The sequence below is a fragment of the Momordica charantia genome (assembly GCF_013281855.1).
Source record: "Momordica charantia cultivar OHB3-1 chromosome 4 unlocalized genomic scaffold, Mcharantia_2.0 BLBB01000004.1, whole genome shotgun sequence".
Classification (NCBI taxonomy): Eukaryota; Viridiplantae; Streptophyta; class Magnoliopsida; order Cucurbitales; family Cucurbitaceae; genus Momordica; species Momordica charantia.
In genome coordinates this window covers 12,656,234-12,670,689 of record NW_028275162.1, presented here as the reverse complement: position 1 = coordinate 12,670,689, position 14,456 = coordinate 12,656,234, and the positions used below count along the sequence as shown (strand labels likewise).

The 14,456-nt window shown below is 34.5% G+C and overlaps 1 pseudogene; it reads left to right on the top strand.

Moving 5' to 3' along the window:
• The first annotated feature begins 2,793 nt into the window (after positions 1–2,793).
• Positions 2,794–4,097, top strand: LOC148211842 (uncharacterized; annotated as a pseudogene).
• Positions 4,098–14,456: the final 10,359 nt, after the last annotated feature.

The window sequence follows — 14,456 nt, the reverse complement described above, 5'->3', positions numbered from 1 at the left end:
TTAGATTTAAGGAACTATTTTCAAAACCTCAAGGACGAAACTGTTAGATTTTGGAACCTAATGACCAAGTAGAATCCTAATCTAAATCTTAAAGGATAGAAGTGTATTTTACATAAAGATCTATTAGTTTCCTAATGGAAGTTGACATGGCACGCTAATCATGCAAAAAAAAATAATAAAATTCTTACTACGAGAGTACCATACTTCCTTTATTCACACTATAACTTTATATTTATAAATAACTTTCTAATATAAGTGGAGTTCACATTATTTTTAATTTGATGTTGACGTGGCAAGAAGTGAATGGGAGGAATATCCATACTCCTGTATATCAGGTATTTTGTGATTCCCCTCCCCCTTTCATTGTCATCACCCACATAGACAAGGGAGGAGGTTTTGGCAGTTTTTAATATGATATTTCCTGGTTGGTTTCCAAAAATGGAAACTGACTTTTTTTCCCCATTGCTAGCACTAATCGACCGGTCAATTTTGGTCGGTCAATTTTGATTTAAACCGAGGGGGAGTGAGTAGAGGCAAGGCGGGCACACACTACAAGAAACGAAGTTTTCAGCGACAAACTTTTAGAGACATATTAACAACAATGTCACTAAAATGAGCTTTCAGCGACATCGTCAACATGTGATGTCGCTGAATCTCTTTTTCAGCGACGCCTTGTACCATATGTTGCTGAAAGTCTAGTTTCAGCAACAAGGTTAACATATTGTCGCTGAAAATCTCTTATTTTTATCCCAAATCAGTTCGCGATTTCAGAAACCCTCGCCGCTAACGCAATTTCTTCTCCCATCCGTCGTCGCGTCGCCGATTTCAGCACCACCCCTCTCCGTTCATCTCCTCCGGTTGCCGGTATCGAGGTGTGGTGGTTGCCGTCGCCCATAGTCGCCGGATTCGAGTGGGTAGCGTTGGATTCTAGTGGGTAGTCGCGGATTCGAGTGGCCGTTCGTCTCCTCCGGTTGGCGGTATCGAGGTGTGGTGGTTGTTGTCGCCCATAGTCGTCGGATTCAAGTGGGTAGCGTCGGATTCGAGTGGGTAGTCGCGGATTCGAGTGGGTTGTCGCTGGATTCGAGTGGGTATTGTTTAATCTCTCCCTTTAAGTTGTATTTTCACTTTTGGATGGTTTAAAATTTGATTTTGGAATGGGTTAAAATGTGGGTTGTTTAGATTTATGAATCCTATTTTAAATTGTCGTTTATGTGGATTGTTTTGATTAGAATTTGATTTTGGAATGAGTTAAAATGTGAGGTGTTAGTTGTATTTTCACTTTTTGATGGTTGAGGATTTCATTTTGGAATGAGTTAAAATGTGGGTTGTTTAGATTTATGAATCCTTTTTTAAATAGAAATTTATGTGGGTTGTTTTGATTAGGATTTGATTTTGGAATGAGTTAAAATGTGAGGTGTTAGTTGTATTTTCACTTTTGGATGGTTTATGATTTGATTTTGGAATGAGTTAAGATGTGGATTGTCTAGATTTATGAATCCTATTTTAAATAGAAATTTATATGGGGTGTTTTGATTTGGTATTTTCACTTTTGGATGGTTTAGGATTTGATTTTGGAATGAGTTAAAATTTGGGGTGTTTTAATCTCTCCCTTAAGTTGTATTTTCACTTTTGGATGGTTTAGGATTTGATTTTGGAATCAATTAAAATGTGGGTTGTTTAGATTTATGAATCCTATTTTAAATAGAAATTTATGTGGGGTGTTTTGATTTGGTATGTGCAAGTCATTGAGCTAATAGAAGTAGAGTTCTTGTTTTGCCTTTTGAAAGGCATTTATGATTCTAATTATGTTTTTTATTCATCAACATTCTGTGGGAGGTAAGGACTATATAGTTTATGTTGGATATGGATTCTCTAGTTTCTTATTTTGAAGTTTATGTTGACTATGGATTGTAAAGTTTATATATTTTATTTTGATGATTATTCTAAAATGGAGTTTGGTGATAGATTTTGAAGTTTGGCCGTGGGAATATTGGGGGTTTTGTTGTGTTCCCCTTCAATCTTACAAAAAGTGAGCTTCTTCTCCTCCTCGAATGAATGCTTTTGTCAAAATATCGCTCGATTAAGTTTATGATTCATATAATTTCTCATTTCAGTTTTGGTTCGTCGTGCCTTGCTCCGTGAGTTTTGTGGCTACTGTCCATCCGTGTCGACTGCTGTAAGCATCACCATCCCGAGGTTCGCTTCAAAATTATCGATGTTTTCAACATTTTTTGTAGAAATATACATTATGGATCTGAATTGGAATTTAGTAATGAAGTGTTTGTGTACTAATTATGACGTCAATTGAATGTTTGTTGTATTGAATGTTGCTGAAGTTGATTTTGATGTAGTTTGTGGGAGTAAAAATGGAATTAATATTGCAATGAAGTGATGTGAGTTATTCGATTCTTATTTGATGCTTTGAATTGTTGGATTTTGTCATAGCACTTAGTTGCGTGATGGAAATTGAAGTGTAGTTTTGGATATTGATTAACACTTAGTTTTGATTATGAAGTTTATGAGTTTGAAGTTTTTGTTGGATATGAATTCAGAAGTGTTTTTTTTATAAATTCTTATGTTAGACATGGATTATGAAGATTATATATATGAATTTGGTGTTTATGTTCTTGTGAGACTTATTTGAATTTGATTTGATGTTTTGATTATGTAGTTTTTGATGTGACAATATGTCTCGATACCGTTTTTAGTTATAATTCACATTAGTTTTAGTTAAATCAAATTTAGAGTTAGGTAATTAACTATAAGCTATATGTTTTTATAGAAAACATTGCTATGGATCGTACTTGGATAACTTTGAAAGATCGGAGATCTAGTCAATATTCTAATGGCGTTAGCAATTTTATTGAAGTCGCTAAGAATTATTTGGATGAAGAAGGAAAAACAAGATGTCCTTGTTAAAATTGTTTAAATGTCCTAAGGAATAATTTGAATGATGTAGAGCGTCATTTATTCAAATATGGTATGTCTCCGACATATAGTAGATGGACATTCCATGGAGAAAAAGGTAGATCTTTCTTCATTCTTAAGACCTGGATCAAGGTTTCTTGGAGCAACATTTTCAGATTCTGTTAGAAATAATAGACCAGATGGTGGGAATCATATGGATCAAGTGACACATGTGGTCAATGATAATGAGATGCTGCAAATGATGAATGATTTAAATGGTCCAGTGTTTGAAGACATTTCCGGAGAATCCAGTGAGCAGCAGAAGACGAATAATATTTTTTCTGAAATGTTTCGCGATGTTAACAAAGAGTTGTATCCAGGATGCTCAAAGTATACATCGTTTAATTTTTTAGTTAAGCTTATGCATACTAAAGTTCTTAATCATTGGAGTGATAAATCATTTGATATGTTACTCCAATTATTGAACGATGCATTTCCAGATGGTGTAAAGCTTCCTAAATCAAATTATGAGGCTAAGAAAAAATTACGTGATCTAGGGATGGGATACGAATCAATTCACGTGTGTAAGTATGATTGTGTTTTATTTTGGAAAGAATATGCATCTCTTGACAATTGTCCTCAGTGTGGAGAGTCGAGGTACAAATTGAATAAATCAAAAGGAAAAAAAAATTCCCCACAAGATCCTAAGATATTTTCCACTGAAGGGAAGGTTGCAGAGATTATATGTTTCAAAACATACTACTGAGGATATGAGGTGGCATAAAGACAAAAGGTGTGAAACTGAAGGAATACTTCGACATCCTGCTGATGCTGAGGGTTGGAAACACTTTGATAGAAAGTACCCTCTTTTTGCTGCAGATGCTCGTAATGTGAGATTGGCGCTTTCTTCAGATGGTTTTAACCCTTTTGGAAATATAAGCTTATCGTACAGTATGTGGCCAGTTATGCTCATTCCATATAATTTGCCTCCTTGGAAGTGCTTGAAAGAATCATCTATTTTTCTATCTCTACTCATCCCTAGGCCAAGGTCTCCTGGTAAAGAGATTGATATTTATTTACAGCCCTTAATAGATGAGTTGAATGAGTTGTGGGTGAATGGTATTCGCACCTATGATAGTTTTAGTGCATCTTTCTTCCAGCTCTATTCAGCTCTATTTGTGGACGATTAATGATTTTCCAGCTTACGGTGATTTGTCTGGTTGAAGGACGAAAGGATATAAGGCATGTCCAGTTTGCAACGATGATTCGAGTTCAATGAGATTGAAAAGCAAAATTTGTTTCATGGGACATCGTCGATATTTACCTCAAACACATGCATGGCGTAGGAGTAGGCAACACGATGGGCAACAAGAATTTAGATTAGCCCCGAAGTTGTTAACTGGACAAGATATTATAAATCAATTGAATTCATTGAGTTTCCATACGTTGAGCAAGCATCCTACAATGGTATCTGATAACAAACGTAAGCGATTAGCTAACAAGCACAATTGGAGTAAAAGAAGTATCTTCTTTGATCTTCCATATTGGAAAAATCTTATGTTACGTCATAAACTTGATGTGATGCATATTGAGAAAAACATTTGTGATAATTTGGTTGGTACTATACTTAATATTGATGGGAAGACTAAGGATACCATTAAAGCTCGTGAGGATTTAGCAAACTTGAAAATTAGAAAAGAACTTCATATACAAGAAATTGGAGGCAGGCGTGTGAAGCCTTATGCATCGTTCACATTAACTGCAAGTAAAAAAGTTAGCTTCTGTACATTTTTAAAATCTGTAAAGTTTCCAGAAGGTTTTGCTTCGAATATATCTCGGTGTGTGAACGCGAACGAGGGCAAAATCACTAGTCTGAAAAGTCATGATTGTCACGTTTTATTACAAAGACTTCTTCCAATTGGTATTCGGCCATATATACACAAAGACATTGCTACAACTATATCAGAATTGTCAAACTTCTTTCATGATTTATGTGCAAAAACTCTGCGCATATCAGAATTAGAAAGAATGCAGACTGACATAGTGTTCATCCTGTGTAAGTTGGAAAAGATCTTTCCACTAGCATTTTTTGACGTTATGGTTCACTGAGCTGTTCATTTGCCGTGGGAAGCAACGATCGTTGGTCCAGTGGGTTATAGTTGGATGTACCCAATTGAAAGGTATGAAAATGTATCATTCTTCGTTCGTTCCATTTTTTTTCCTACGATTGATTTTAAGTCCTGAGTCATTCTTCACGATTTTTGTATTATGAGTCTGCGATATTTGAAGCAATATGTTAGAAACAAAGCTCGACCTGAAGGTTCAATTGCAGAAGCTTACATCATAAATGAATCTTTAACTTTTTGTTCTATGTATGTACATGGGATTGAAACAAGATTCAATAGGAGTGAACGTAATTATGATAATGTCGAGGATGTGGAGAACAACAGTGAGCTATCGGTTTTTTCTGGACGTGTACGACTATTGGTGGTAGCCAATTTAGACGCTTGACTTCTGATGAGTTAGAAAAAGCACATTGGTATATATTAAACAACTGTGATGAAGTGGAACCTTACCTTGAGTACGTATCTATTCTAGTACAACTCTAATACTAGATTTTGACATTATGATGAAATTAAGATATGTTTCATGTTTAGGGAGCATATGAGTCTTCTCCAATCAAACCGTCATGGTGATTTGCACATGAGACAACAATTAGAATTTCCTACTTGGCTTAAGAAAAAAGTAAGTTGGTACTTTTTAGAATGACAACTTTATTATATCCATTATTTTAACTATAAATTAAACTCTTTGATTAGGCTCAAGTATTGTATCGTGAAAAAGGGATTTCTGATGCATTATATGCCCTAGCAATTGGCCCGAACAACTGTGTTCGATCTTACACTGGATGTATAGCCAATGGAATTCGATTCCATTCAAAAGAGCGTGATAGTCGTCGAGTTACACAAAATAGTGGCGTGATGGTGCCTGGAGATGATGAAACCGGACAAATAAATTTTTATGGCGTGTTGCATGAAGTAATTAGGCTACAATACATTCATCTGAAGTCAGTGATTCTTTTGAAACGTGAATGGTACAATATAAGTTCAAGAAAGGGTAGAATTAATGTATCTGATGGTTATACATCGATTAATACTCGTTATAGATGGTATAAAGACGAGCCATTCATACTTGCAAGTCAAGCTGCCCAAGTATTCTATTTAGATGATTACAAAATTGGACAAGAATGGAAGATTGTTCAACAAATTCAACCAAGACATGTGTGGGATATTCCAGAGGCTGAAAATAATGAAACAGAAGAAGTAGTAGCGGATGAAAGCATTCGCACATGTTACCCACAAGTTGATGATAACTTAGATTCACAAACCTTCAATAGAGAAGATGTTGAGCCGATGCCTATTGAAGATGTAGTATATATAGATAGTGATGAGAAAACAACTAGTGATGAAGAAGAGTTTGATTTTGAGTATTCTAGTGATGATTCTGGAAGCACAGATTCCAATATGTTATTAGACGATGAAGAGAGCGATAGTGACATATAACTTATTTGTAAGTCGTTAAATATGCATGTAATATTTCGTCTTATATTTACACTATTTTTCTATTTCGACCTATTATTAATTACAGTTTGATTTTGTCCATTATTATGTTACAGGATGTCGTCTTCAAATCTTGGACCAGGGAACCGACGAAGTTACACAAGCAATGTCGATAGAATAGAAAGCACTCAATCGGGAGAGGCTAATCAAACAGCAGAGTATGATATTTAAATAGAAATCTTTTTTTATTCCAAGTTAAACTTAAATATATAAATATATGATATCTTTCGTGTAGGTTCTGGCACGACTAAAATAAAAGGTAGACGCAACACTAGAGGGCTGAATGTTGATAAACATGTCCAAAATCATGGTCTGATAGAAATTAATATCGAAGAAGAAGATGACAAGCCAGTTTGTAGCCATAGTTCGAAACTGGTCTCTCAAATTGGGGTATGTGTGCGGTCAATCGTTCCTCTTAATTGTGAACATTGGTCAGACGTCAACCAATACGATAAAAACAGTATCATAGATAGACTTAGCGTAAGTTTCATTTAGTGACACTTTTTAAAATGTTGTTATATTGTGATTATCATTAACACATCGTCTTTTTGTTGTTTATTGTTAGAACCAATTCATTCTCAATCTCAATGATCCAATTGTTTATCGTTATCTGGAGCATGAGATGAGTAGTAGGCATAGAGATTTCCGGTACAGGTTGCATAAGCATTACATGCAATATTCTCCAGAAGAAGCACAACATCACAAACACAAAGATGTTGCACGAGATGAAGATTGACATCGTTTATGCGATCGTTGGGATACAGAGAAGTTTAAGGTACGTATTGTAAATATGAATTAGTTTTATTCTAAGTATTTTGCTACTAACTATTATATATGTGTCAGAAAATTTCTGAAACAAACACTAGAGCTCGAGCGTCTGTACCGTACGGTCATACAGCACGAACGATCGCATTTTTCCGTCATAGAGAAAACATTGTATGTATCTCTTTTCTTGTTATAACTTAGAAAATATTTCACTACTCATAATCTTGTTTGAATTATTTAGAAAAACAAAGAGGGACGAGAGGTGGATGACATTGAACTGTTCGAAGTAACACACAAAAGGATGAACGACGAGTGGGTGAGCCCGGTGGCTGGTCAAAAACATGTAGGTAAAACTATTTTTTTTATTTTTGTGTTATTTGACATGTACTAATATTATTTATATATGGACATTTTAGGAACAAATGGTTGAACTGAAAAATGCACCAGTGGAAGAAGGTGCAGAACCTCCTTCAGCTCGACAAATCAGTGTTCAAGTACTAGGCAGACGAGGTGCACTTGGATGGGGACCACCGACGGCGACGACTCAGAATGAACGAAGTTCTCAAAGAAATAGAGAGTCAAGAAATCAAATCGCTCAATTGCAATCCGTTGTACAGACGCAACAAAGCCTACTTGAATCAGCAATGGCACAATTGAGTCAGTTACAAGAAACTGTAAACAGGCTAAGCAATGCTGGAGAAGGATCGTCACAACAACCTAATTCTCAACCATCGAATGATGCTTAAAAAGGTACTCATACAAATTGTCCATAGTAGATGAGTATTTAAGCAGATGATACTTTATAATAGATATTGGACTTGATGTGATTTGAATTGTTGTGACTATCCTGCAGTTATGGTAGTCAAGACTTACGTTATATCGATATGAATTTGTATACTTATGAAATACTGGTTTTGAAGTAGCTTGGTGTTGTGGCTATCCTGCAGTTATGGTAGTCATAGTTTATATTATGTCTAATATAGGTTTATAATAGTCATAGCATATATTATGTCTAATAAAAGTTTGTTAGTAAATTAAAGTGTTAGGAGCATTTGAGTTGCTCGTCATGTTAATAGAAGTGTAGCTACATATTTGATGCATGTACTTATGAAATACTGGTTTTGATGTAGTTTGGTTTTGACGTAGCTAAGTGTTATGGATATTCTGCAGTTATGGTAGTCATAACTTATATTTTGTCTAATATAGGTTTATGATGTTAATAGAAGCATAACAACGATCGTTTGATGCATATACTTATAAATATTAGTTTTGATGTAGTTGAAATGTCGTGATGATCTTGCAGTTATGGTAGTCATCACTTGTGTTGTATATATATACAAATGAGTTTATTAGTATTTTATGAAGTTATGAGCATTTTGGTTTGTTTATAGTGTTGATATAACATGGTTATTTCTCTTGTAGTGTTGCAATTTTGTTTGTTTTAGAAATGTTTTAATAGTTGTTTGGATTATAAAATATGATTTTGGAGTTCTAATAAATTACTTTTTGTTGATTGGTTTAGTGTTGTTCACTACGTTTTTCATTATTTAGTAAGTTAGTGTGGATATAGATATATATATGTTGGTTTAGTAGGTTAAAAAACTTTTTTGATTATATTTTCATGTTAAATAAGTTGTGTGGTTAATTATTTACAGGATACAATGTCATCAAAAGCGGGACGGTACTGGATCATTCAGAAGACGAACTTCGTGCACAAAACAACATGTTTTCTTTTGTTATATGTAAGAATCATCTATAAGACAAATTGTTATTTGTAGCTAGAAAGTACTTTTTTGTTATAATAGGATGTTACACATTTGGAGAATCTACCTTACTTATTTTTTAATATTACAAATACTTTTCAGCGACGTTTTATATATGTGTCGTTTTAAAGCACAGAAATTGAACAAAATTGAAGGCGAAATTGAAAAGAAAATAGGCCTATTTTGTAACTGGTTTTCAGTGACAGATAAAGATGTCACTGAAATGTATTTTCAGAGACAAACCACAATGTCGCTGAAAGACATTTTTAGCGACATCTTTATGTGTCCCTGAAAGTAATTTTCAGCGACACAGAGCCCTGTTGTTGAAAATGTCCTTCAGCGACATCGTCGTCTGTCGCTGAAAATGTCTTTCAGCAACAGAAAACAGTATATGTCGCTGAAAATGCTTTTCAGCAACAAGAAAGGATGTCGTTGAAAATTAGTTTCAGCGACATCGTTGTCTGTCGCTGAAACTTTAAACGATGTATTATCTACGACGTCCGCAGCAACGAACAAGGTCTCGTCGCCGAAACTTTTAGCTACAAAATTGGGTTTTCAGTGACATTTTTCTTGTGTCTCTGAAACTCATTTTTCTTGTAGTGACAGGTCTGGACCTTGTGACGGGCACGGGTGCCCCTAGGTATAAGGGAGCAAAGCTCGACTCCTATTATAAATTAATAATAATATAAAAATAATAATAGTAAAATAAATAAAGTGCTAATTTCTTGACTTGTCTCGAATGAAGTTTGAGTTACATTAAAGTTCATTTAATGCCTCTTGAGTTCAATTTCGAGTTCCATTAATACAACTTAACTTTAACTTAGTTCGTGAACCATGACATCGAAGAATGCTAGAAGAAATATTCTCTTGAATTTACATAGAATCAATACGATTGCTTCTTGTAGCTTATTTAAAGTCTCGACTTTTAAAGTCTTTGCAGTCAAATCCTTGAAAAAAAGCTGACAATTCTGCATTTGTAGAACTCACATCTTTGGGCAAAAAAGGATGAACCCACACTGGTAAAAGTTTTTGCAACAAGACATGTGAGTCGTGACTTTTGAGTCAAGATATATGTTCATCTTTATCACTAACACATCTTGATATGTTTGATGAAAAACTATCAGAAAATTTCTGTTTTCAAGAAGTTACAAAATTTTTATCTTCCATCTATCGTTAGAGTGTAGATTGCATGCGATTTCACCAATTTATTCCTGACTTGTTGAAGATGCAGCTCTTTACGAATGTTCAACCTCATTAAATCTCTACATGCTTTATCAGTGTCCTATGGTTTCCTTTTGATGTTTAACAATGTGCCCATGACATTATCACAAATATTTTTCTCAATATGCATAACCTCCAGTTTGTGTCGAATATTAAGATTCAACCAATATGGTAACTAAAAAAATATGCTTTTCTCCACTCCAGTTTACTTTATCATGCAATGCTTCCTTTTTCATTGTAAGATGTTTACAGTTTTTCCAAGTGGCGGAACTCAATGGATTCTAATTGGTAAAGGACATCAAATCCAGAAAAATGACGTGGTGTAGGTCTATGTTCTGCTTCTCCAATGATGATCTTTATGTAAGAATCGATGATGTCTCATATAGTATATTTTACTATGTCATGGGTTAGATGTAACGTCTTCATTACAACCTGGACATGCCTTATATCCTTTCATACTTCATCCTGACAAATTGTCATATGCAAGAAGTCATTGATTGTCCACATCAAAGTGGCATGGAGTCGAAAGTTCTAACCACTGTAGGCATCATACGTCTCAAAGCTGATACTCCACAACTTTGTCAACTCATGTATCAATGGTTGTAAGTAAATATCTATCTCCTTTCTTGGAGCCTTTGGCCCTGGTATGAGTAGCGACATGAAAATATTGATGGGATGTGAATTCCGGAGCTAAAGCAGATCATCGTTCATGAATTTTTTAGAAATAAAATCAAATGTGCAAGAATAAGAAATACAGGGAAAACTTACATTTGAAGAACTGTTCTTCAACGATTTCCTGACGAACACCACCAAATGGTCTTCCGTGCTATCCTCTTGGTACTGAGATCGTGCTTGTGGGAGCGATCGATTTGGAACAAGAGGGAGAATTTTGAGAGAGACCACTGTTGAGAAATGCCTTGGGATTACCTCTATAAAACTTCTCTGTTTTTGCTGTGTTTCAATAAAAACAGAAAGATGACGTAGGGAGTTACCCCACGTCAATAATAACCCCCCACTCCCCAACAATTAAGGGAGTGATTTATTAATTTAATATTAATTAAATTAATATTAAATGAATATTTATCGAATTAATATAAATAATAAATAATATATATATATATAATTAATAATATTAATTAATTAATTATTAATCTAATTAACAATTAATTAATCAATTATGTATATAAATAAAAATAATTAACACTTAATTATTTATTATGAATCGTATTCTAAAGCATTTCTCTCGTATAACCTATAGTTGTAATGTACATCTTATGCACTTTATTTTTAACCTATAGTTTTAATATGAATCATATTCATATTAATTTTATTTTATTTGAATCTCATTCAAATAATTTCTCTCATAATATATAGTTTCAATTAGAATTAACTATATATTATAATGTATCACTATACATTTAATCCCTTGAGCAATTTGAATATTTCAAAAATTTTCAGAAACTTGATCATCGTTTTACCCGTTATAAGCTAGCAAGGGGACTTAATGGACATACATATAAGAAGTTCCAACGATACGAGATTAATCGGTCAAACTCATTGACCAAGGTGACCGAGTTAATCAACATTTGTTAACTTCGGGTCACACCATTAAAAACCCGCAGTTGCACTCTTCTCACTATATAATGTTTTCGTGTCCATGGATATACGACCATTAATGACAAGTCAATCCTTCACGAGTGTTCGTAACCACAGATTGGTCGAATTACCGTTTTACCCTTGCGTTACATCTTGCTCCTTAAATACCACTGTTCCTTTAATGAACAACCTAGTTATGGTCTGACCAATAACCAGAAGTCTCTCTCAGGCCAGTGAGATGGTGGGGCCCCTTGTTCAAGTCCCGGAGTCATCATTTAAGAGAACACTCATCTACTCCCTAAAGTCGGAGAGGAGTGAATTCCATCTTGTGAAGTTATGTTCCCAGCTTCCCACTCGGTCTCGTCCCCAAAATGGTAGGAATGTTGAGTCGATGACTCGGACCACTCTAACCCATACAGATCAAAGGACGAGCCCTTACGGGCAGGAGTCCATAACTCACTCAGGATTGTGAATGAGTTGTCTGGTCATCCTATGAAATAACAATCTGTTAGTCAACGACGTTACATCTAAAGATTGGCTATTTCGTGGTCCGGTCTTATACAAACTCATTGCATAGGATACCCCCACCGCATGTCTCCACACGAACGACCTGGATCGAGTCGTCTGTAACATTTACAAAGTGGGCTGTATCCATAGTGTTGCCAGGATAAGGTACCTAGTCTTATCCATATACTATAGACCATTTAGATTATTCACGGGACATTATCCACTCGTATATCAGGGGTATATCAAATATATATCCAATATATATACTATCCCAATTACATGGTAATAACCTTGGATGTTTAGTTTATTGGATTTTGGACAATGCAATGCTATGAATTCAACAACAAATTTATTGAATAAAACTTTATTGAATATACATTTGTTTTTACATAAATGCAAACTACGAGTTTAGAGCAACACACCCAACAAATATATGCTTATTTCATACATATCCATGATGGCGAGTTGTATGGAATTAACAATACTGGCCACGTGCTGTAAGTCGTACCCATTGCCATATGGATTGAATCCGTCAGTAGCCAATGCTAATCTAACATTTATTGGATCTTCTGCAAACCAGGGATATTGTCTATCAAAATGTTTTCATGCCTCAGCATCTGCTGGATGTTTTAGAACTCCTATGTTTTTTCTTTGTTCCATATGTCATCTCATGTCTCTAGTTGTATGTTTTGATAGAAATAATCGTTCCAATCTCGGCTTCAATGGAAAATGTCTCAATATTTTGTGCGGTATTTTCTTACTTTTACTGTTCTTAATTTTGTAACGAGATTCATTGCACTGTGGACATCTATCTACTTGTGCATTTTGTTTCCAAATAACATACAGTCATTTTTGCAAGCATGCATACTTTCATATCCTAAACCTAAATCACGTAACATCTTCTTTGCACCATAAGAAGATTCTGTAATTTTAGAACCATTAGGAAAAACTTATTTCAATAACTGCAATAACATATCGAATGACTTATTACTCCAGTGATTAAGTACTTTGATATGCATTCACTTAACTAAGAATGTTAGCGAGGAAAGTGATGTACATCCAGGATATAGTTATTGGTTAACTTCCTCAAACATCGATTGAAACTTATTACTTTCACTTTGACTATTATCACTTGATCCAATCATAGTTGAGTAATCTTGACCATGATATACCCCATTAGTCAAATCATTTAACATTTCATTAATTCCATTTGCAACCTCTACATTATCTATGGTGTTTTCACTACGTGTCATATAAGCAGATAAAGCTGGAGGTTCTCCATGAAAAATCCATCTACTGTAAAATGGAGAAATTTCATATTTGTATAAATCTTCTTCAACATCACAGGGTCATTTCTATTTAGTATTTTGTCATAGCTTGCATGGACAACATGTAAACCCTCTTTCATCTACGTGATTCTTTGACAATTCAACAAATGACCTAATTCCTTCTTTATATTCTTTACATTCTTTACTTAACCTATTCGGGTCTTTTATCCAAGTTTTATCCATCATTTTCCTAATCAATAGTTGAAAACAATGGATCATTAAAGTAATCACACAAGTGCAAAAAGATTTGAAAATAAACTTAGTGCTCAAAAGTGACTTAGAACTATCTATGCTAAATTTCTCGTTAATATATATGTTGTTGGGTGTGCTGCCACAAACTCGTAGTTTGTACTTTTGTAAAAACAAATTTATATTTAATCAATTTGTTGTTGAATTCATAACATTCCAATTATCTAATCCAATAAACTAAACATCCAAGGTTATTGTTATGTAACCGGGATAACATATATACTGGGTATATATTTGATATACCCTCGATATACAAGTCGATAATGTCCCGGGAATAACCTAAAGAGTCTATAGTATATGGATAAGACTGGGTACCTTATCCTGGCAATACTATGGATACGACCCACTTTGTAAAAGTTACAGACAACTCGATCCAGGTTATTCGTGTGGAGACATGCGAGTGGGAGTACCCTATGCAATGAGTTTGTATAAGACCAGACCACGAAATAGCCAATCTTTAGATGTAACGTCATTGATTAACAGATTGCTATTTCATAGGA